The 23109-nt window shown below is 45.1% G+C and overlaps 2 protein-coding genes across 3 annotated transcripts in view; one reads left to right on the forward strand and one right to left on the reverse strand.

Moving 5' to 3' along the window:
- LOC127597570 (SRSF protein kinase 2-like) overlaps positions 1 to 23109 on the forward strand; it is a 446193-nt gene that overhangs the window by 231596 nt on the left and 191488 nt on the right. The window lies entirely within an intron of this gene.
- The window catches only part of plxnb2b (plexin b2b), a 171222-nt gene that overhangs the window by 146790 nt on the left and 1323 nt on the right, over positions 1 to 23109 (reverse strand). The window lies entirely within an intron of this gene.

Below are 23109 nucleotides of genomic sequence, written 5' to 3' on the forward strand. Positions count from 1 at the left end.
TGTGCCCTGCGATTGGCTGGCAACCGGTTCAGGGTGTCCCCCGCCTACTGCCCGTAGACGGCTGGGATAGGCTCCAGCACCCCCCCGGCGACCCTTGAGGGAATAAAGCGCATCGGAAAATGGATGGATGGATAAATAAGTACTCACATTTTAGTAGCTGCCGATACCACAAACTGATACTTCACGCTATCATTTCTTGCATTTGTGGTGAATGTGTTTTTCTTTACCTCAAATATTGTTCAACAACACGACTTTTGCTTGAGCGTTGCCAAAGTTTCACTCCCAAAACACTTTTAGCGTAACAACTTGTCATTGCCGACATTTTAAAATCCAGCTGTCTGTTTTTCAGCCTTGCCATATACATTTAATTTCAATGTAGCATGTATCTCAATGCTTACTTCTTTTTAGTCTGGCATTGATTTAAAAAACAATCATAATAACAAAACAAAAAAAATCAATTAAAAAAGACCAGGGCAGGTGCCTTTTTATGAAGAGAAAGTTGTTATGTTTAGAAGTGCACAGTTATCCAGGTAACGATCAAAGGGACCACAAGTGATTTAATGAGCCGTTTACAGTGTCGCTCTCCGGGTCTCTGTGTATTTTGTCGAGTCTGTGAGATTTTATGGAAATGCTCCTGGCGGGAACACCAGGTAGCCTCCGCAATTCAATAATTAGTCAAGCACAAATACTCTTTTTATTTTCTGAACTCCTCATGCCTCGTCCTCATCCCCTCGCAACGTTTACCACCGCCACTGTACAATGGATAGTGAGCCACATGCTGCTTCACTGTGTCTAAAGACAAAAATGTGAGCCCACGTAGCCACAAGCGGTTGTGTTCAATTCCCAATACAATAGACAAGATGTGATGCATCCCAAAATCTTCCCTGAGGTGTGTTGCCTCTCAGATTTCTTCAGAGCTATCTTTGCATCCGTTCACGGAGTCCATCTCCACCCCCCCGGAGCTGGAGGGCGTTCGGCACACCTCAGGATGACATCACATGCTCTCTATCACGCCACATAAAATGGAATAATAGGCCCGGCTCGGAACACAAGCTGCCGTTTGGCACCCAGCGCAGCGAGGGCCAACACAATGTCACTCCGCAAGGGCTCGGTATGCTGAGTGTGCCCGCTTCGAGTTGTCCTTCCGACGGTTAAGCATGAACACAAAAGCAGGAAGGCATTAAAAGTGTATGAGTATGAAATTGCTTGGAGATGAATGCGAAGCCAAGTGACACTGGAAGAACGAAGGAGATTTTTGTCATTCCAGAACATGAAGCATGTCTGGGCTGGGATGAGAACATTCGAGCGGGCGCCCGAGGCTCTCTCTGTTACAAACCCAACTCATACTTCATCAGAAAATATGGAAAGCGGCGGTGCGCCTTAGGTGGGCTCTATTCCTTATGGAGCATTCATTCATTCATTCATCTTCCGAGGCCGCTTGATCCTCACGCGGGGGGTGCTGGAGCCTATCCCAGCTGTCTCCGGGCAGTAGGCGGGGGACACCCTGAATCGGTTGCCAGCCAATCGCAGGGCACACAGAATCGAACAACCATTCGCACTCACACTCACAACAAGGGACAATTTGGAGTGTTCAATCAGCCTGCCATGCATATTTTTGGAATGTGGGAGGAAACCGGAGCACCCGGAGAAAACCCACGCAGGCCCGGGGAGAACATGCAAACTCCACACAGGGAGGCCGGAGCTGGAATCGAACCCGGTACCTCTGCACTGTGAAGTCAACGTGCTAACCACTGGACTACCGGGCCGCCCCTTATGGAGCAGATTCTAAAATATTTGGATGAAGGTTTACTGTTTAACGGAGTCTGGGCAGCTTTTACACAAGCAGCAGGCTGATTTTAACCTGCTCAACTTTTCGGGGGGGGGGGGGGGTTCGGCCACACTTATGTGATTCTGAAATAGGGAGTGGCCTGCTAAATACTTCCCTTATTCGCCCATCCGTGGACACATCCGTGTCAAATGTGTGCAAACAATATAAATAATAGTAAAGTAGTGACGCCGTTTAAATGTGTTGAGAAAAAAAAACATGTTGAATAAAAATCATACCCAAAAATATCGTTCATAACTAACACTTCTTAAACATGACGGACCTTGAAAAGACACTTCGATGTTGTTGGTGTTCTTTTTTTAAATACATTATTTTAGAAAGAAGTGTTGAAAACGTAAAAGGAGTGGTAACTACTGAGTACGGAATTGCTAAGATTCAATCGTCACATTCTTTTTCCCTCACCCACATTATCCAAATTGTCTTATTTGAATTTATCCTAAAATTGGGATTCACACATGCTCAGTTTTGAAGGAATTTAGCATTGTGTTTTTTTGACGTGGAGCTTTACCGTTGTCCTATTTTTCTGCATGGGGCTTTACGGTATTCCTTTTTTTTTTTTAACCTGTGCAACTTCGATGCGATTTACGGCTGCCTTTCTTTAACCAATGCAACTTTTCGGGGATTGAGTCTAGGCTGACTGTATTTCAACCCATCCCACTTTTAAGGGATTTGCGGTAGTCACAAGCTCGACTGGATTTACAGTAACCTTAAATGGGATTTGTCAACATCATATTTTGAACTCAAGGTAGTCTTACTTAAACCTCCGCAGGTTTTCGGCAATCGAGAGTTGCATCGTAAATCCACTCACGTGCCTCTTCGGCCAATCGGATGGCTCGTTGAGCCTGGCAAGTGGAGTGAGTGGGTTTTTGCGAGGCAGGCAAGCAGGGTGCCAGTTAGTTCACAGAAAGGAGATGTGCACTTTGGATTGAATATATACGAAACGTATTGTCCATCTTTAGTTTATCGGGAAAGACTGCAGCAGCACAACCCTTTTTCCTAGACTGGACCTCTTTAATTTTAATTGAGGGGCCCTGATGCACAGACGGCATGGCATTGATTGAGAATGATGAATATGAAAAAATAAATAAAAAGACAACTAAGTGACAAACGAGGGGCAAGGGGTAGATTATTCATGGAGGAAATATGATTTACAACCAAAAAGTATGTCATTATCTACTGCAATAGACAATAGACACTACGTAATTAGTCAAAATGGTTTGTTGATGTGACGAGACTGCAGATAAGGGATAAACCATAATTGATATTCTGAACCCAGTTTTGTTAATTAAAACGCCAAGTGCTCAGCAAAATGGGCCTCGGCGGACAGAGGCCCGGCATTGCCCTTCAAATACACATAAATAATACAAAAACAAACAAAAAAAATGAATCCTTTGAGGCCTCCATCTTTTGGGATGTTTGCTGGGCTCGAACGATACGTAAACTCAAAAATAGCAGCCAATTCCCAAATTCAGCTTTGTTTGTTCTCTTTAGAAAATGTTAAGACTCGCTCAACTAGGGTGTGAGGGGTAGGGGGCGGGGCATGGATATAATAATACATTTTATTTATAAGCGCCTTTCAAGACACCCAACGACACTTTACAATAACAAAAAACACAAAACAATATGGGTTGAGCAGCGGCAGCCAAAATACAATTTATTTGCTGTATATACATATGAGAGAGAGAAAGAGGGAAAGAGAAAGAGAAACAGACAGGGAAAGGAAAAGAGAAACCGCAAAAAAAAAAGAGAGAGAGAGAGAGAATGGTTGAGGACAGCGTGCTGAATGGAAGTGATAGTCAGCAGATACGAGCCGGGGCGCCTTCACCCGGAATCGTAGAGTGCAATGAAAAGAGACATTAAATAAAATTAAAAACACACACACACACACACACACACACACACACACTCTTCTCTACAACTGATCACACACTCAACAGCCAAACAGCCACGAAAGAGGAAGGGGAGCTGAGGGAGTGAATAGACGAGGAGTGCTGCCAGGGTCTACTTTTAGATAACATGCTTATCAGCAATGAAAGCAGCAAGAGAAACAAAAGTGGACTGCCCCCCCCCTACTCCCCACAAGGGACAAAACGCCCCCCCCCCCAAAGAACAAAACCCCAAAAGGCAGATGAGGGATAACTGGGATAAGAGTTCGCACTTCTCTGACGAAGTAACCTTCGGGAGCCACCTGTCTTTGGAAGTTAGTCACGCGGCAGCACACTTTGCCCTTGGCTCAAAGTCAGCCCCGGTTCCCGGTGATCGCTTTAGATGGGAGTCCAGAACCCGCGACGCATTCCTGACGAGCCAGAAAGACCCCACGGTGCGGGCTTGATTGCCAATGGAGAAACTCAATGTGATCTTTGATCACAAGGCTTGTTGGGGGAAGGCAAAAATGAACCGAGAGGAAGTCACATTTGGTGTGACAATACTTTACAGAGCATTGACTGATTCATTTGTGAAACCCTCCCGCAATATTTGGGAAGTTCCATTCTCTAAAAACACGGTTATAAGTTACCAAAGTGGCATCATCGCTGAGCGGTTAGCACACCCGCCTCAATTTTCGAAGATTGGGGCTCCTCAACATGCGTCTCCATACAGAAATCTTCAAAATAAGTTTTGACTCCATGAAACCAAGTTGTAGATGTTTGTAGTTTGAACGATGATGACCTGTCAGAATTATTGATCGATAATCCCTCGTGGCAAAAATAGAGCAAATACCCGCATATAAGCCATAAATGATTCCCCCAAAATCATTGTTTAACAAATGATGGAAAATGGTGGGGGAGGATCATCATGAAAAATGTGGACAAAAAAAAAAAAAAAACAAATTTGCGAATCAGTGGTCCGACGTATTCGACATTTAATTAGCACAAGATGGAAAGACTTTGTTGATATCTAGAATGGAAATGTCAAACTTTACCGCGCGAAGGTTGAGTTTGCCTCCCAGAAACGATATGTGCTGACGACAAGTTTCCACTGATTTGAATTCACCCCACGCTCAAGAAAATCCTTTCATAAGATGATCTTCAGGGACATCCAATAATCGGGACGATGTTGTCTCTAATCGTATGGGAGGAAAAAAATAACTAACATACCCCGAATATGGCTATGGATGTACTTTGCTCAAGGCTTTTTGCTGTGTTAAGAGAATATCTTGTAGCAATGCCAATATTGCTTCGTCTTTGATCCGGTTACGAGTGCCGGGATTGTTTCAAAAGAACACAGTCAAGATAAGATAAGATATCCTTTATTCGTCCCACACTGGGGAAATTTACAAGTTTGAAAGTACTTCAAAAAAATGAAACTGCAATAAAGTCATTTAACAGACAGGATGGCCCGACACTAATCATATCTCTCTCTCTCCATTTATGTATTTCTTTTGCTACCGCAAGAGTCCCGGGGACGGCGAACAGGATTGTGACTCAAGCAGGAGAGAAAATCCTTGCATCTTGACGTTGTCCTTGACCCTGACAGATGGGACCGAAACCTGTGGTGAGGAGGAGGGTTCAGGCACAGTTTACCGCCCACCCACCAACTCAGCCAACCCCCCCCCACAGACAGGCCTGTTGATGAAGCCAGACCCCCCCCCCCACACCGCCACCCCCGAACAAACGGCCGCCTCAAAGCCTGCCAGAGCTCACTAATCAGCCAAGTTAGCCGCTGACCTCTCCACAGGCTTCGTACCTTTTAATGAGACGGCCGCTTTTGATTGATCCCGCCGCCTGCGGGAGACGTATCGCACATAAACTCAGACAAACAATCTCTGGACTTTACGCGGGGACGTTTGTTCCTGCAGTGCTTTGGTGTGTGGGTGTGTGTGTGTGTGAGCAGAAACTAACGAATACAATGTTAGTCACGCTGGCCGAAGGCTGTGGCACTCGTACACCACAATGGACGGGAACGCAACCGCTCTCCCGAGTACCAAAGCCGACTCCTCGCTGCACGGAAGGCCAAGCACGAGCTGAGCGAGCCAACTTGAGCACGTCAACCTTGTCAACGTCACTTAATTAAAATGTATGAGCACAGGTTAGTGATAAAACAATGGCGTATTCCAACCTGATGTACAAACACAAGAACACAGAACTCCGGCGTAAACCAAAGGAGCGGTCCACTGTGCTGTCGTGGCAAATTTTCAAGGGAGAAATGTACAAAAAAAAATTAAAAAATCATTAAAAAAAACACTCAAAGAGTACATACGGGACGGCCCGGTGGTCGACTGGTTAGCATGTCCGTGTGGCGTTTGCATGTTCTCCCCGGGCCTGCGTGGGTTTTTTCCAGGTACTCCGGTTTCCTCCAGCATTCCAAAAACATGAACCCCCTAAATTGTCCCCAGGTGTGAGTGTGAGCGCGGATGGTTTTTTTGTCACTTTGTGCCCCTGCGATTGGCTGGCTACCGGTTCAGGGTGTCCCCCGCCTACTGCCCGAAGACCGCTGGGATGGGATCCAGCACTCCGGCGACCCTTGTGAGGATAAAGCGGATCAGAAAATGGATGGATAGAGTAACATACAAGGTCTTTGGACTAGCATGGCAACCGTGGTTTCAATTATGCTAAAATAAGCATCATACATCTAAAAAAAAACAAAAAACTAAATAAAATCTTGGACAACAAGCCCCCTGCTGCTTCTCAGTCTAAAAATCTCATTTTCTCATTTACAGTTCATTTAATGTATGGTGTTGGGGGGGGGGGGTTAAATCACAGCAGACGGCCAGGAAGACGGAAGCAATAAAAGTCTGTTGCTTTTTTTTTTTTTTTTTTTTTGGACCCTGGTCGTAAGAGTTGATTGTTCCTTATTGGAAAAAAAGAAAAGAAAAAAAAAGCCACTCAGCAGGCAATCAGTTCAAGTCCTTCTGTATGCATCAGCTCAGCCCACTTGATTGATTCACTGTTTGCTCCGTCCTGTCGGAGTGCAGGCTCCCGCCGCCACCCACAGAAAAATAATGTGGACTTTGACCAGGGGGGGGTGGGGTGGATTCTAGCCAACCCTGCACAAACATGTCCTCACACACACAAATAACACAAACGTATGCGAGGTCCAGTCTGCCTCGATAGCTCAGTGGGGTCCTTCTTAATTTAATTTGTTGCTTGATCAATAATTCAATTCTGCTTGTGAGCAAGCATTACTTGAAGCGTTCTCACCTGCTCCCCCCCCCCCACCTCCAACTCTCTTATCTTCTTCCCCCAAACCATATGCATGCATACTCGGCACCCTTTTCCAAAAGGACATGCCCTCCGAATAATGAAGCTTATCTCAGCAACTACAAGGTGTATTTTTATAATCCCGGTGTCATTAGCAAGGTAACACTGATGACTCTGGAGTCAGCGTAAATGTTCCTGGGCGGGAACAAGTACAGACGCCACAATTTCTGCCTGGAAAACATCTCCGAGTGACAATCTGGATGAGATTTTGCAATCGAGGTATAAAGCAGGGGGATTACTCTCTAGCTTTTGACATACAGAACGACGCTCAGAAAATCCTGCATGAATGGGTTTGCCGGGTGGATTTTATCGAGTGTATCAAAAGTCAATACACTTACATTTGAAGTTTTTTTAAGACGATATGGAATCAAACAATGTTTCAATCAAATCACGTACGTGCTGTTCTGCTCCTCAATGGAAACAAATTCATGTAGCCTGACTCGTCCTGACACAAAGGAAACTTGTTTTGCCATGCTCAGATGCAAAAAAACAACAGGCAATATTGACGCGTTTGTGAAATCTGATCAATCAAGACGCCAGCAGCACCAACTAGCTGGGGGGGGAGACGACGACAAAAATAAATAAACACAATTCGATCCATTTCTTCTTCGGTAGTTGCTTCAGGTCTTTCCTGTTGCTATAGCGCAGTGGTCACCAACATGGTGCCCGCGGGCACCAGGTAGCCCGTGAAGACCACTTGAGTAGCCCGCCAGTGCCTGGACATTGTGATTTGCTAGTAGAAATTATGATTTAAAAATGCAAACATTGGCAGTACTGTGAGACATTTCGAAACACGATCAAAGTCTGACAATTTAAATCATCAAGTATTAAAAATAACACATCCTCATATTATTGAAGGTATTTTGGACAAATATGTTATTTCAGACGTCTATCAATTTGGTAGCCCTTCACACAATCGGTACACATGAAGTTGCTCTCACCCTCAAAAATGTTGGTGACACCTGCTATAGCGTCTCCATAGTGGCTCAACGCAGAAATAGGTCACTGCCAGAGAGGGACTTCAATCGCAAAATCGTGTTGTACGCCATCAGTCGGTCTTGGCTGGGGGCGGCGCAATATTAGCTGGGAGCGGCCGCCTCTCAATTTTGAACGCAGGAAAACCCCCGTCCCTATTTTCTTTCATTTTCACTTCCTGCGGGAGCAATGATCAACTGGCCCATAGCAGTTATTTTTTGACAAATATCGCGCCGGATCTGAAAAACCAAAAGTAACTTTGCTGACGTGCAATGCAGTCTTTGGTTTGAGCAAAAGGGAAGCAGGAGGTCTCGACAGTTGTCTCGCCCAGCCACGGTTTTGTGGTTCGCATCCTGCTTGCCATGTACGTGAGGATCCACAACCACCAACCATCTCCTGTCATGAGATGAGAATACTGTCACAAGCCGATGGACCACAAGATCCTATTTTGTCATAGCTGACGGCCTCCCACTTGAACAGATGAAGCTCAGAGCTATGAATTAATCCTCAACTCCTTAAAAAGATTCTCACTCAGAAATACAATCGATTTAATAATTAATCTGTTTATTTGGCGATTGGGTTTTGTTTTGTTTACATCACACCCGCAGAACAGATGTGTGGTGTTTTTCCTTTTTTGTCTTTTTTTTTTTTTTTTTTTGCTTTTCATAGCGTGGTACTCTGGGGTGGTGAGGGGGATAAAGTTTTGTTTTCAACTCTGAAGGTGGGGAGATATATGCGAGGCCCCAGTGGGACAAGAGACGGGAGTTCAGTACCCCCCCCCCCCCCCCCCCCATTACCCGATGAGAAGGCAAACTTCACATGACTAATTAAACAAGCAGAAGCACAAGAAGGCATCATGACACCCCGCCTGCAGTCAGGACGCTGTCGTTGTCGTCGCCAGTAAGACAAACCAGAGCCCGGGTAAAAATAAATACAACAGAAGGGGAGGATGAGGAGGAGCTGTCAGTGGCAAGAAAAAATGTGAATGGAGGTCTGGGCTGGTGGATAAAACGGCTTTGCCGGAGCACCAATGAACAAGCACCGTGGCCTCTCATGTACCACTTTGCACTAGCTAATTGAAAATTGGGCTAGGAATCTCAGGGGTAACTTGCAATATAGTTTACAACTAATAAAGATAATATCGCCAGACCATAATTATGCGGCCCACTAGTATTTCCTAATTAAATGGTCGTGCTCTTCTAATGTATCAGACCGTATTTCGAGCATGTTTAATAATCAGTACCGGAGTCTTTCACAGAATTTTCTACGCCTCGCAGCCAAATCCCAACAGATCTGACCGACCACCTAAAGCCGCTATCCCACTGAGCAGCGAACAACTGCGAGCATTTGCGAAGGCAGCGAAATGTTGCTTTCTCGACAAGAGATCGTCAGGGTTCGCTAAACACAGAACTAACACATCCTCTTCATTTTTGAATAACATTGCAGAAAGCTAAAATTAAAAAGAGGCATAGCTAATAAGCTTCTCTAACCTTGAACAGCAGCAAGTCTACTCGAGCTAATTACTGTGATTAAAAAGAACTCGGTTCCACTGACAGATCAATGACGTGCGATCGCCTCAGACGGGAAGTAAATCAGACGCAGCAGGAACAGGAGCAAGATGGAACGTGACCACAGGGCTGCGTTGCACAATTTACAGGCGGAAAACAATTAAATCGCAGGCTGAGTGTCAGGCTTAGAGGGGATTGTGAAAAGCATGCGGACGGAAGACGAGTTTGTACAAATTGTGTGTGCAACACTGTACACAAGAGTGAACACGCCTCTGTTAAAATGGAAATAAAATACTGTGTTCCCGCTGCGGTTTCTCGGATTTTTAAGCAAATGCTTAAGGGTTTTTTTTTTTTCATAAGGTCACTATTCTCATGAGAAAAAAAAAGGCATTGAGACACCGATGTGTTCACTTTCTACATGTAACGTAAAAGAGGAATCAGAGGAGACACTTCCTCAAGGAACACAAATAGTTATCTGCATGATCATCACATGCGACGCTCACGGAATAACGAGAAGGGAAGCACATGCGTTGAAAAATGTCTGCGCGATGTGCGGACGGCAGCAAAATGGAGCTAAAAAAACTTTTTTTTCTTTTTTTGGAAGTTGCAAATGGCGAGCCTTGAAGCGGGCCCAGATGAGTCAGTGAGGAATAACATGCGTCATCAAGGCCAAGCGAACAGGAGAGTGAGACCGGGGGCCAAAATGCAGACTCCCAAAACAGAGTTATGATGACACCTCTTACATTTCAGAAAATGCGGAGATGCCACAGGCAACCGCAGGATTAATATCCAGGTAGATGAGAGAAACTCAGAGTAAAGAGGAGTACGTGCATATCAATTTCCAAAACCTTAACAGATTTTTGTCCAACACCCAAACATGAGGACAAAAAAAATTGGAATATAAAATCAATTTGACACAAGGCTAAAGTATAATTAATTAAAAGGTGAAATCAGTTTTCACACTCTGTTAAACGGTCAAATCTCAAAAACAAATACAAACAAATATGTTCCCAAATAATATGTTTGTGCATTTTCTGTCAATTTGGAAATAATGTCCTGTTCTTCAAAAATAAAGGGGTGGCGTGTGGAGTTTGCATGTTCTCTCCCCTGCTTGGGCGGGTTTTCTCCGGGTGTTCCGAATTCCTCCCACATTCCAAAAACATGCATGGCAGGCAAATGGAACACTCGATATTGTCCCCCGGTGCGATTGTGAGCGTGGATGGTTGCTTGTCTAGTTGCGCCCTTGCGATTGGCTGGCAACCGGTTCAGGGTGTCCCCCGACTACTGCCCGAAGATGGCTGGAATAGGCTCAGAAAATGGATGGATGATTCAGGATGAATGGATTCTGATCATAATTGTTCGTGAGCATCTATAAAATGGAGACGTGCGCCACTTGATCCATGTGATCAGTATCAGAATTGTTCCGGATTGATCTCACAAATGGATGAACAGTCTCAGAATCGGCAGCATAAAACCCTGATTGGAACACCCCTATTCACAATACCAATGTAAAATATACCTCATAGGAAGGTGAATATCATTCATGAATAAGTATTGAAACGTGTAAAATTGTACGCGCATAATTTCCAGATCAACAGTGAATGACTTGGCTCCCGCGTCAGCCCTCCGTCCAAGTTGTTTTTGCATAATCCTTCTCAAACAAACAGTGCAGCGATGAAAACATGACCTCCGTGCCTTTGCTAACAAACAGTGAGCAAGCATAAATTGCTTTGAACCTCATCATATTTGCCATTGGGGCCTCTCTGATTGCCCAGTGTACTGGTTGTTATGCTTTACTTTGACTTATCGCATTCCCTGCCGAGACTCGCTGCTGCCCTCGGCCCTTAATTTCCCCCCGCGAGGATCGATAACCGCCGCCGCCCTTTACCCAACTCAAATATTAGCGGCCATATTTGTCAGCCGTAGTCACCAGCAAATGTCACCCTCTAAGGTGACCGCGGTAGCTCTCGCAAAGTTCCCGGCGTCCTCCGTAAAACGCTCTGCCAGTTTGCAGATAAGTAAGGGAGCCGCTGACATTTAATGAGAATCTCACCAACTTCAGCAATTGCTATCCGAACGCATTTTAATAGGTCCCTCTCGCATGACGGCTGACCGTAAGGCCACCCACATCCAGCTCATTTAACAGCGGTGTGAGGAATACAGTTGATGAATTTGGGGGCCCGGGGGGGGAGAGGCTGATTTCATTTCGGTATTATCATTTCATGGTGGGCCGCAATAAAGGCAAGCATCCTTATCTGCGTGTGGCACTATCGCAGCGCGATAACAATAATATTAGCAGTGACACACGACTTGTAGACACCCATCTCGTCGCCTGTTTGTGTGGTTCGGGTCTACGTTAGTTCATTTAAAATCACCGGGAGGCTTGCGTTTTAAATGGTTCGAATGTTTCCCTGGAAGCTCCTAGTATGACGAACGACCGACGGCGCGCTTGCACCATGGAAACGCTTCCGGCTTTACAGTGAGACTCCAATTAAAGCTCCAACTGTGCTTCCATTATCGCAGCATTCTAAAGCACAATTCAACCTTCGAATTGTATGGAGAGCATTGCGCGCACAAAGTGTTATTTGAGCTTCACATCAGCGTACACGGTTACATGATGCATTTGGGGGTTTGACAGCTGTGACGGCGTTTGTCCCTTTGACCATTTGTCTTTTGAAGCACTTGTTTGATTGAGGCATTGCTTTACTTCAAAACTAAATAAATAAACGTTTGAGATATTCTATCACTTAAATGAGTCAGCCACAAAATACCCGTCCCGTTAAGAATTTCATCGACGACCAAATAAAATGATGTAAACATGCGCGTCCATATTTTTGAATACGGAGCATCAGGGGACACATCTGGCGGAGGCAAGTTCAAGTGTTTTTGTTAAAGGAGCCATCTGTTATTAAAATGGCGGTGTGGTATCTCACACTGCAAGTGAAGGACTCCCGTGTTCCATGCGGTGCTTAATCTTCTCTATAAAGGTTACACATGAAGACGGCTTATCGTTCTCCATTCGTTACAGTACCATGTGCCCCCCACTTTTTTTTTTGCTCCCCCAGGTTGCTGTGACCTTCATCCAGCTGCTACTGGAACACCAACTCCTCATGCATCTGTCACCCACCGGTCCTGGCTGAAGCTCACTTTCTGTACTTTATAATTAATCACCCAGTGTGCATGGAAAGAAAAAAAAAAGGAGGGAGGGATGGGGGGGGGGGGGGCAAGCAAGCCATGGAGAGTGGGGGTGGGGAAACAAACACTCGACAGCAACTATCCTATTAACATAAACCAGCTGGATGTCATATTAGCTGTAAAGCAGAGGTGATAATTAAAAATGATCAGGGCTGGAGCAAATTGGTCAGTTTGGGGATTAACTGTGAAAGGACTGATAAGGATTTAAAAAAAAATAAAAAAAGAAGAATAAATTGAGACCATTGGTGCCCAAGTTAGAACGCATGACCACAAATCTAATTCCTCATTGACATCAATTAAATTTGGACTGATTTTAATCCAGAGTCGAAACGCTCAGACTGATGAATGAATGCTCAGCGCCACCAGTTTGATAAGCACTTCTGAAATAACAAATTTGGTCCGATTACCTTTGATTTTCTTCCTATAAATTACCCGTCTATGTGAAAACGCCTCTCGTGTTAATGATTTCGCGCAATAATTACAAACAATGATTTAACAAGGTAGGAGATCGATAAATATATATATAGTAACCTCTGCTTGTGTTGACATCTTCAAATGATCATGTCTACAAAATATTCAAGAACCTGCCATAGGTGGGCCCATATCACCTGAATTGAGTCATCCACAAATCAGGCAAAATTCTCCCCCCCCCCCCCCAAAAAAAGACTTGTTATGGTATATCACACACAAATCCAAAGTGTACGAAATAAACAAAAGAAATTAAAATGGACAAACCTCTGAAAATGCTAATTTCCTGCCAAAAGACAATAATTTACTTGTCTAAATCACATAGCCACTTTTTATAGATCTAAAAAGCTCACACACACACACACTTTGTGGCACTTAGCCACAAGTGATTACAAAAATAAATGATGGCACACCCACGTTTAAAAAAAAAAAACATGAAAGCTCGGTACAATTCCCATTCTGAATTAATTAGCGTGAGCCTCAGTCAACTTGAAAGGCACCTTACTGAGGTCGTAAGAGTGATGTAACAGCACGCTGTCGCTTCTCGCACTGGTTTACGACATTTACACAGCAATGAAACCTCGACTCACCCACAATATGTTCAACTCTCAATTCTGCGGGGTGTATCCCCCTCCCCTACCCCCACCCCTCTGCGTGAAACGATAGATCTGGTGTTAAGTGATAACTTCCCTCTGAAGTCTTGAAAAGGTTTTGATCGCAATCTATGCCTGAATCACTTATCAAAGCACATGATTTTTTTTTTTTTTAAATACACGAGCACACCGAGTTTCTTGCCAGTGCAAACAAACGTGATAGCAGGCCTCGGGATCAGAAACAAACCCATTCGCCGCCTCGGCCCACCCTGTGTCAGCTCCTCACTGCTGTTCAGTCAGCGTGAAAATTTGCCAGTGTTACGAGCAGGTGGGCTTGATGTGCCCCCGAGAAAGTAGATAGCATGAATGTATGTCAGTTCGGTTACTATGAGCACAGACGGCTGCCTGTGCAGCACGTACATCAACGGCAGGAATGAAAACGCCGACGGAACGACCACAGCTCCTTCCTCATCAAGAGCCAGCACAAACTTACAGTTTCCTTTCTGATAAGACGAGACAGCTTTATTTATCCGCAAGCCAACTGTTTCACACAAGCGAAGACATGGCACCTCAATGCAAACGCCATAGCAAAAATTACCAAAACAATGTACATGGACATTTAAAACACACGGAAGACTTTTAAGTGTAAAGGTTTCTAAAATGGGCGGCACGGTGGGCCAGTGGTTAGCGCGTTGACCTCACAGTGCAGAGGTGCCGGGGTTCAATTGCGGCTCCAGCCTTCCTGTGTGGAGTTTGCATGTTCTCCCCTCCGGGCCTGCGTGGGTTTTCTCCAGGTATTCCGGATCCTTCCACATTCCGAAAACATGCATGGCAGGCTGAACACTCCAAATTGTCCCTTATGTGAGTGTGAGCATGGATGGTCGTTTGTCTCTATGTGCCCTGCAATTGGCTGGCAACCGGTTCAGGGTGTCCCTCACCGACACCCCGAAGATGGCTGAGATAGGCTCGAGTGACCCCCCCCCCCCGCCCCCCCGCGACCTTTGTGAGGCTAAGCGGATCGGAAAATGGATGGATGGTTGGTTTCTAAAATTACACGCCTTCAAAAAGATCAGCATCCGCAGAATCGCCTGACTGTAAAGACGAGACTCTTTCATGTCGGGTTTTGGTGCAAAATTCACATTTTAAGAGCCGTGTTTATGTGCCTGTGTCGTTTACGCATAAACCAGCGAAATAAGAACTGGCAGGCACCGAGTCCACTTTCACACAGTGATTGGTTTCACACCAGTCATCACCTCATCTGTCATGCTAAATCAGGATCTAGGAAGTTGTTGCTTTGTTTTTTGTAAGCCACGCTCGGACATAAAATCACAGGTTCTCTTTTTATGATCGGGTTTAATTACTTCCAGCGGAGGCAAAACCCAAATTATGTCTGAATGCACGGGAGAAGTCAAGTCATAAGAACAGCAAATATTTGCAAGTCAATTCCTCCAAAGGGCCATAAATACCCAAACGCTGTGAAAAATAGAATGTAGGTGTGCACTGGTCAATTGGCCCGAAAGGATATTGGGGATCCCTTTAAATAAAAACAATCTTATCCACCGATCTCATCTCCCTCCACAGAAATCTGAAAAGGTCAAAGAATGTCCACTTCTGCTGTGAGATGATGGAGAGGCGTTTGATTTTATTTGAGAAAAACATCATTGCGCAGTTGAAACAACCTGGTTGGTTTTGTTTCACAGACATCACATATATATATATATATATATATTTTATTTTTAATGAGATAGAAAGATGCAAGGTGTGTGCTGTTGGCTTGGAGAAAAAAAATTTATAAAATTGGGATCGGCAAAAAAAAAAAAATGGGACCTCGGTGCACCTCGAATAGGATGCTGTGGTAACCGAGCGCATCTTCTTGCGGCGCATGATTCACACATCGTGACCACATATTCTTACACCACCGTGCAAACTAGTTGTGCGTCATTCATCCCCTCGAAATGTCACGTCAGTACGGCTATATCACACAATGGTATCCGCTAAAGGAGTACAATTAAGGTTGAATACTGAATTTCTTTTCACGTCGGACATCGATTTTAAACAGATGGAACGACTTGCGATATCCCAATACTGATGACGGTTAAAAATCAATTCTTGAGCCATTTGGCTACGGCTCGACAACATTCAGCGCATTTCTCAGAAAATAATCAAGAGGCGTGACATTAGAAAAGGCGGCATGAAAATGTGTAACACGTTCAGCTGACTGCTTGACGTGAAAACAGAAGTACTACTCGGCCGTAATGATGATTGTGTTTGGAAGCTTGCAGCCAAAACAGCTGAAACTGCACCCAAGTTCACTGCAGCAATGGTTGAGTGGTTAAGGGGCATTCAAAATAATAAAAAGAAAAAAGTCATTTTGGCCAAGACAACAGGTTTTTTTTGGGGGGAGGCTAGAAACACAAACTTGAAAGGAACATGATTATAGTTTCCACGTAAATGCTCCGAGTGGTCATCACCGCAACAAAAACAACAATGGTGGACCACAGGGCTTGTCGACTTTCATAATGCTTCGGCGGCAAAGTGTTATTGAGGTGTTTTAGCGCACCGCTATGGCAACCACTGGAGACACTTCACTCACACACGTCTAATTCTAAAGCCACACGAACCAAAGAAACTTATTCTATATACGAAAGTCAGCAGTATTATTATTTTTATATTTTTTTCCACAAGGTAAAAAATGGCAAAAACTCACCATGGGATAGTTTTTGCATAATATTGTTAATCTTTAATGCATTGACAACACTGACATCTACACAGATTATTTTAGATGTACAAAAAAAGGGCCTCAGATTACACCGGAGTTACGCTCCTAGTCCATCACTATTTTACACTAAACAAATGTTAAACACCATTCATTGAAGGTGCGCCTCATAATCCAGTGCGCCTTTTAGTGTAGAAAATACGGAAAGTACAATATTCGACTCGGGGGGGGGGGGGGGGGGGGAAGTAAAATTTGTTGTTGGAGAGCTCTCGTTACTGCATGCAAGTATCTTGGCGCCAAACGCACCGACAATCGTGTTTTCAGTGGGAAAAAAATGAAGTTGTCAGTAACAGTGGCAACGCAAGATGGCTGCCCCTCTGGCTTCAGCTGCGAGGGGCCTATTTATAGTCCATTCATAAAACGGTCTGTGCCGCCAATTAGTGCACTCCCACTCGGCCTCAATGGCTTCAAATCATCAATCAATATAAACCGCACAACGGACTGAAATTCCATTCATCCCCATCCGTCAGTTAGTAGTCTATGCTTGTCATGATTATTTTATTATGAGTTGGCTTTTTGTGTTTTCATAAGCCCAAATTGGTCACATCGAAACCGCGGGAATGTGGCGAGAAAGACTAAATTCTATTTTGTTGTTGTTTTGGTACCCTCAAAACAGAGTTGGGTTGAGCATGTCAAAATAAGCCGTGCAAGTCTATGTTCACCCGGACCAGAGCAAAGAATTAGCAAATATGTCATTTATTTATTAGAATTCTAACACAACAATTGTGCTGACAGAGGTTTAGCGGTAAGGCGTTTCAATTGAGAGCACATCCAAATTCGGGGTTTGCCAAAGGAGTAGAACGCCGCTGTAAACCAAAGACCCCCTGCAGTTCACAATTGTTTCCTTCAAATAGCATGTATGCGTGCGCAAGATATTAATAATAGCATAATCCCCACATTGTGAGCTACTTGAAGTAGAGCAGTGGAAGCCGGTGGCGAGCGGCAGTCGCCGGCGAGAGTTGAGGGAGTAAGCATAATAAGTAAGCGCAATCACACCTCGGAGGCCGGTCGAATTTTATCTTTTATCTGTCGACAATGGAGGAGGGGTGTGCTAAAGTGCTGATTGGAAAGGGTGTCAAGGGTTAGCTGTGTGAAGTCAAGTCAAGTCAAGTCAACAGTATTTCTCGAGCACTTTCAAACAGCCATCGCTGCATACAAACTGCTGTACATGGAGCAATTTAACATGCACAATAAACAGTAAGACAAATTGGTAATAAAGGCGGTAGAAAGCACCAGACAGTAAAATCAAGAACAAATATAAGTCATGCTGAATCGAACGCCAAAGAATACAACTGAGTTTTGAGGAGGGCTTTGAAGATGGGCAGCGAGGAGGCTTGCCGAATGTTCAGTGGGATGTCATTCCAAAGAGAGGGACCAGCAACAGAAAAGGCTCGATCCCCTCCGAGCCTCAGTTTAGTTCTTGGTACTTCTAATAATGTCTGGTCCACAGACCTGAGGCGCCGGGCAGGTGTGTAGGGGCGGATGAGCTCAGAGAGGTAAGGTGGCGCGAGATTATTCAGAGATTTGAAAACAAAGAGGAGGATCTTGAAAATAACTAAAATGAATGTGGAGCCAGTGAAGGGATGCCAGAGTAGGAGTTATGTGCTCCCTCTTACGAGTACCAGTCAAGAGGCGAGCAGCGGCATTCTGGACCAGCTGAAGGCGCTTAATGGAGGACTGGCTGACTCCAAAGTAAAGGGCATTGCAGTAATCGAGCCGGAATGTGACAAAGGCATGAATTACTGTCTCAAAGTGTTCATGTGAGAGGAGAGGTTTTATTTTGGCCAGCTGTCTAAGGTGAAAGAAGCTGGATTTAACAATGGCACCAATTCGCCGATCGAGTTTGAAATCACTGTCCAGTTTAAGGCCCAAGTTTGAGACCGTTGATTTCAGATAAGGAGACAGGGGGCCCAAGTCTACAGGATGGAATGTGCAAGGGCCACTGGGACCAAACAATATCACCTCTGTCTTCCTTTCGTTGAATTTCAAGAAATTTTGTGCCATCCAGGTTTTGATGTCTTCCAGACAGGATAGGAGTGGCCTTAATGAGAAGGCGTCTTTCTTGCTTAGTGGGACATAGATCTGGCAGTCATCTGCATAGCGGTGAAGGGAATACCATGTTTCCTTAAGATGGAACCCAATGGGAGCAGATACGGCGAGAACAGCAGAGGCCCCAGAATTGAGCCCTGTGGAACACCACATGACAGGGAAGCAGTGCGTGACTCAGAGCAGCCAAGGCCGACACAAAATGTTCTGTTCAGCCAAATAGGAACTAAACCACTCAAGAGCACTGCCGCCAATGCCCACCAAGTGCTGCAAACGAGTCAGCAGAATACTGTGATCCACTGTATCAAATGCTGCAGTTAAGTCCAATAAAACTAGACACACGTGGTCTCCAGAGTCATTTGCCAGGAGGATGTCATTAGAAACGCGTAACAGGACTGACTCGGTGCTATGCATCGTCTTGAAACCTGACTGGAAGACCTCAAGATGTTATGTTCATCCAAGAACAGGGTCGAGGGCACACCACGCCGGAGCGATCGAAGTGTGTCTCAGATCCAGTTTTAGCTTCACGAGCTGACCTCTACGTTTGTCGCGCTTCTGTGAAGGGAGCTTAGGGAGGTAAAGCATTGCGAAAAGTAAAAAAACTCGAAATAGCAGGAGCGTCGCCGAACACACTGGCGCACAAGCGGCCATCTTGGGCAAACAATGCCGCACTGGAACAAGGCAGCCAGATAAGAGGAAAGTTTGGAAGGATGTAGCTGAGGACAAAGGCGATGTGGCGCGCGGTGAACGGTGAAGCCCAAGGACGAGGATGGACGTGGTTTAAAAAAAAAAAAAGATATGATCAGAAATCCACCTCAGCACGACTGTCTCCTCGTCGTCAACTAATCCTTGGACGTGAAAAGACGAGACAATCTCCAATCTTGGAGGAGGAGGGGGAGTGAGGGGGCGGGTGGGGGTGGGGAGTCATTTCCCCAGATTCCTCCGCCAGCCACTTAATGCCAAGCTAAAAAACGCCCTTCATGCATCCGTCAATGCTCGTTGTGAACTTCAGCGGTCGAGGATTGTATATGGCCTTTTACTCATGCGCACCGCACCCCTTTTATGAGCATTTGCTTCGAAAAGCCATGCCCGGGTCGGAAAATGTTAGTCAAATGGCTTCCAAGCATCTAACAGTCACGGCTCAAAGGGGAAAAAGTAGGTTTATGTTGACATGATGATCGTGATTTGGGTCACATCCTGCTCGGCTCTTTCGGTGGAAGCAGGAAGATTATCTTGTAATTCGAAATGAGCTACTTGCCATGAACCAATTGCATAAACACTAATCATGCATCGGCTTGTTTTCTGACGTTTTTTTTTTTTATATTCGCAGGCTTGGGGTTGCTTTTTGCTTGCGAGGATTATGTTGGTTTTTTTTCCCCCTTTCAATATGAAAAACGACAGAAGCCAGTAATCCAAAGCAAAACAAAAAAGCCGAGTTGGGTTTGACCTCGAAAAATATTCTCCCCGAGATAAATGTGAGGCGCGTCTCCAAGATGGAAAACTGTTTGGACAAAGAGGAGGAGGAAATGGACAATAAGCGGCCAGAAACTTTGAAGAGCTTCAAGAGCAGAGTTCACTGCATCCGAAAATAGTCTTGAGTGGATCTAACCACCGACTTTCATTTTCCAGAGCGAGTGGCCTACTGCTGTTAAAAAAAAATACAAAACTAAAAAAAAACCCACACACAGTCATCCAAATGCCAGTGTCGCTCCGCTCGTACCGAACAGGACACGATGAATTCCTCCTGCTTTTCGGGATTGTTTCGCAAAGTCTTCTCTCGGCCGCGATGAAGAAGTGCGCAGCGCTTGCCGGCCAGCGGGAAGAAAACATTCATCACCGCTCTCCTCACCACTGATAAGGTGTCTCTATTTATTCAGAGAGGACCAGATAAAACCTGAACGAAGCATTTGCTGCGGTGACGGCGGGGAAGAGGGTGAGCTAACTTGTGTGCGCCCATGTGAGCAGATGGCCTCGACTGGGAGAGCATCCTTACTCCGACAGCCGCCCCCCCCCCACCCCCTCGAGCTCGAAACTGCGGCCCTCTTTCCTGCCTCCACATGCCCCCAACCGTGTTAATCCATCCCTTTGCGAGACTGTTTGTATAATGTTATTTAAAGGGAAATAATCCCCCCCCCCCTCCCGGGGGCCGGGGGAGGGGGCGGCATCGCATGTACAGTAGGCCTATGCTCAAGGGGGCCGGAATGCGAATAAAAGGGACGATTTAGAGAGACAAGTGGACAGGACAAGAAGACTGTTCTAACCGGGCAGATGCACATGGACAAAAACACGCAAGGACGAGACGCTGAAAAGAACTTCTGTCCGCTTCAACTCCGCCGCGGACATGAAAGGAGGAAGAAAACGAACACAGACAACACTCACTGCAGCTTCAGCGACTGTCGACAAGCTGTCCAGATGTGGGAAGAAGAAAAAAAAAAACATCAGCTGTCTGCGCATGTTAATGACCAAAATGCATTTGATTCCATATTGCCCTCGGGTGACCACTCTTCAAACCAGCTATTGGGGTCATGCAAACAGGATTTGGTTACGTACTTCGAAAAGGGCGTTGGTTTGTGTTCGACAAGTATAGCGCAGGAAGTACTTGTATGCAAGTCATCCTAATGACTAACTTGAATACATACAACAATGCAATGCAAGATGGCCAGCGGTGGCGGCTTCGCTTCACACTATCCCGATAAGTCCAAGCGCGTGGTGTTGAAGTATGCTCTCGACGACGGCGCCAAAAGTTCACTTCACACCGACCGCGGCAAAACGGGGCCAAGGAGGAACATTTTTCGCTTCAAGCGCTTCGTCCACACAGCAAACTGCTTTGACGATCACATACATTCGGTTTGTCCGCGGAATAACAAATAACATACCTCAAGTCATGATCATTGTATCTTTAGGAGTCTGGGGTAGCAACCCGCACCCCCCCCCCCATACCCCCGTCGTCCCCCTTAAAAGGCTTTCAACCCTCAAAAGAGCCAATTGAAGTACATATTGCCCGTTTGATTAGATTGTGTATTCACTGCGGTGTTTATAATGGTCCCAAACCGTAATAGTAAAAACAAAAAAATGGGTGGGTTGTATCAGGAAGGGCATCTGGTATAAAATGTGTGCCAAACAAATCTGCCGTGGGGACCCCTGATGAGACAAACCAAATGTCACAACAACTGTTTGCGGGAACTTGAAAAAGTGAAGACCCGATTTCGGTCTGTGCTAATCCAACAAGTGGCATGTTTTGAAAATACTTTTAAAACATGACGTAACCTTTCTGGGATGTATACGTGACTAATTACAAGTCAGGAAAAAAGTACATTTGCTTCAGTCTGGTGCGCACAAAACACGCCGACCTCAAGTACCAGAATCCCAAAATAAATGAGGAGCATGTGCATATGCTCAATAAAGGGAAATTCCTTATCATGCTTACAATATATGAGAGACACGCAACAACTTTTTTGTATGTATATAGTCTGCTTTTGTCAATGCGAATAAAAAAAAACGGAAACAATGACTCCCATTCATTCCATTTTTTAAGAGCACTTGTAAGGTCACGGGTAACTGGAGCCTAATCCCAGTTGGGTTTGGGAAAGAGTCACACCACAAGTATGAATCACATGGGCCCTATAGTATACATTACAGTACGACTGAAAACCAATCAAATACTGCAAGCACACCTGGATTGGCATGCAGTACTTGGGGATTTCCCATAGCAGAGTCCAAAATTGATTGAGTGACACATTTATTACCCATCCACTCATTTGCTGTGCCATTTCTCCTCGCTGCTCATGCGAACAACCCTGAACTTGTTGCTCGTCAACCTCGGAGCACATAAAGCCATAGAACCATTCACAATACTGTATACAAATTAGAGCTCAGGTGTCAAACTCAAGGCCCCGGGGGCCAGATTTGGACCGGCCACACCGTTTTATGTGGACGGCGAAACAAAATCAAGCATGTCGGGTTACATGACACTTGCTAAAATCTGTGCCAAAAGTTCATGTAACGTTTATTGTATTACAAGTAGAAGCCGGCGTACCCAGAAGAAAAAATAAAATACACGCAACCAGCGGGAAAACCTGCGAAGTCCACACAGGAAGGCCAGAGTCCATCTCACAGTTCTGTCTTGCCAATCACCTGTTGAACATATCACCACCTTTGATATGTTCAACAGAAACATACACCGACATGCAACCATCCTTTTTCTATTGTGGCTTGTCCTCATTCGCGATGGTGAGAACGGGCGCCTCACTCTGGACGAGACAACAATTCGGTTTTCAGTGAAATTAACGTGCACGTTTTTGAAAGGTTAGAGGAATCCAAACTGAGACTTCATGAATGTGTGGCAGACATACTCAACACCACAACGCTGAACGCAGCACATTGCAGCTCGGGTTCTGACCAGAACAAAGAGGTCAGGACAGATTATTGCTCCAGTCCTCAAGAATTTACACTGGCTCCCAATTTAGAATACAACTGTGCTACCAGTCTATAAATCACTAACCGG

The sequence above is a fragment of the Hippocampus zosterae genome, chromosome 3, assembly GCF_025434085.1.
Source record: "Hippocampus zosterae strain Florida chromosome 3, ASM2543408v3, whole genome shotgun sequence".
In the NCBI taxonomy this organism is placed as follows: domain Eukaryota; kingdom Metazoa; phylum Chordata; class Actinopteri; order Syngnathiformes; family Syngnathidae; genus Hippocampus; species Hippocampus zosterae.